Genomic DNA, 2,667 nt, shown 5'->3' on the forward strand with positions numbered 1-2,667 from the left:
GACGCCCCAGCTACTGGTTCTATTCTGGACAGATGATCAGCTACTTGGTTCTCTGTCCCTTTTCTGTCTCTTATTTCTATATCAAACTCTTGCAGAAGCAACACCCATCTTATAAGCCTGGGTTTTGAATCCTGCTTTGTGAGTAAGTATTTAAGAGCAGCATGGTCAGTGTACACAATCACCTTTGATCCCACTAAGTAGGATCTAAACTTGTCAATGGCATAGACCACTGCAAGCAACTCTTTTTCTGTGGTTGTGTAATTCTTCTGTGCATCATTTAGAACACGGCTAGCATAATAAATGACATGCAGAAGTTTGTTATGCCTCTGTCCCAATACTGCACCAATGGCATGATCACTGGCATCACACATTAATTCAAATGGTAATGTCCAATCTGGTGCAGAGATGACTGGTGCTGTGACCAGCTTAGCTTTCAGGGTCTCAAATGCCTGCAAACACTGTGTGTCAAACACAAATGGCGTGTCAGCAGCTAGCAGGTTACTTAAAGGTTTTGCAATTTTCGAAAAGTCCTTGATAAACCTTCTATAGAATCCTGCATGCCCCAGAAAGCTTCTGATTGCCTTAACATTGGCAGGTGGTGGTAATTTTTCAATTACCTCTACCTTTGCCTTATCCACCTCTATCCCCCTACTTGAAATTTTGTGCCCAAGGACAATTCCTTCAGTCACCATAAAGTGACATTTCTCCCAGTTTAAAACCAGGTTAGTTTCTTGGCATCTTTTCAGGACAAGTGATAGGTGGTTAAGACAGGAGTTAAATGAGTCTCCATATACTGAAAAGTCATCCATGAAGACTTCCAGAAATTTCTCTACCATATCTGAGAAGATAGAGAGCATGCACCTTTGAAAGGTTGCAGGTGCATTGCACAGACCAAAAGGCATCCTCCTGTAGGCAAACACGCCGGAAGGGCATGTGAATGCTGTTTTCTCTTGGTCTTGAGGATCTACTGCAATTTGGTTGTAGCCTGAGTATCCATCCAAAAAGCAGTAGTAATCATGACCAGCTAGTCTTTCTAGCATTTGGTCTATGAATGGTAAAGGAAAATGATCCTTTCTGGTGGCTGTATTGAGTCTTCTGTAGTCAATACACATGCGCCACCCTGTGACTGTCCTTGTAGGAACCAGTTCATTTTTTTCATTATGAACCACTGTCATGCCTCCCTTTTTGGGAACAACTTGGACAGGGCTCACCCAGGGGCTATCAGAAATAGGATAAATAATCCCAGCCTCCAGTAATTTAGTGACCTCTTTCTGCACCACCTCCTTCATGGCAGGATTTAGCCTCCTCTGTGGTTGGACCACTGGTTTGGCATTATCCTCCAATAGGATCTTGTGCATGCATCTAGCTGGGCTAATGCCCTTAAGATCACTTATGGACCACCCAAGAGCTGTCTTGTGTGTCCTCAGCACTTTAATCAGTGCTTCCTCTTCCTGTGGATTTAAAGCAGAGCTTATAATCACTGGAAAAGTGTCACCCTCTCCCAGAAATGCATATTTCAGGGATGGTGGTAGTGGTTTGAGTTCAGGCTTAGGAGGCTTATCCTCCTCCTGAGGAATTTTCGAAAATTCCTTTGGCTCCTCTGGCTCTTCCTGATCGGTTTGAGCATCTTTGAAGATGTCCTCAAGCTCTGATTCTAGGCTTTCAGCCATATTGATCTCTTCTACCAGAGAGTCAATAATGTCAGCGTCCATACAGTCCTCTGGTGTGTCTGGATGCTGCATAGCTTTTACAGCATTCAACTTGAACTCATCCTCATTGACTCTCAGGGTTACTTCCCCTTTTTGTACATCAATGAGAGTTCGTCCAGTTGCTAGGAAAGGTCTTCCTAGAATGAGAGTTGCACTCTTGTGCTCCTCCATTTCCAGCACCACAAAGTCAGTTGGAAAGGCAAATGGCCCAACCTTTACAATCATGTCCTCTATTATGCCTGATGGGTGTTTAATGGAGCCATCAGCAAGTTGGAGGCATATCCTGGTTGGTTTGACTTCTCCAATCAACCCAAGCTTTCTGATAGTGGATGCAGGTATTAGATTGATGCTTGCTCCAAGATCACATAAAGCTATCTTAGTGCAAGTGCCTTCTAATGTGCATGGTATCAGAAAGCTTCCAGGATCTTGAAGCTTTTCTGGTAAGCTTTTTAGAATGACTGCACTGCATTCTTCAGTGAGAAACACTTTTTCAGTTTCTCTCCAGCCCTTCTTATGACTTAAGATCTCTTTCATGAACTTAGCATAAGAAGGTATTTGCTCAAGTGCCTCTGCAAAAGGAATCTTTATTTCAAGAGTCCTTAAATAGTCTGCAAAGCGGGCAAATTGCTTATCCTGTTCCGCTTTGCGGAGTTTCTGAGGATAAGGCATCTTGGCTTGATATTCTTCAACTTTAGATGCTGCAGGTTTATTCCTTACAGAAGTGGTTGAAGAAGCCTTGTTAGAGGGATTACTGTCAGCACTCTCAGGTGTCTGATTTTCCCTTGGCGTTTGGACGCCAGGAATGGGTGGAAAATGGGCGTTTAACGCCAACTTTTCCCCCTTTTCTGGCGTTTGAACGCCAGAACTGGGCAAGGAATGGGCGTTTAACGCCAGCTTTCCTTCCCTTTCTGGCGTTTGAACGCCAATATTCCTCTCTGGGCTCTTACTGTCCTCAGAG

This window comes from Arachis stenosperma, chromosome 3 (genome assembly GCF_014773155.1).
Source record: "Arachis stenosperma cultivar V10309 chromosome 3, arast.V10309.gnm1.PFL2, whole genome shotgun sequence".
NCBI lineage: Eukaryota > Viridiplantae > Streptophyta > Magnoliopsida > Fabales > Fabaceae > Arachis > Arachis stenosperma.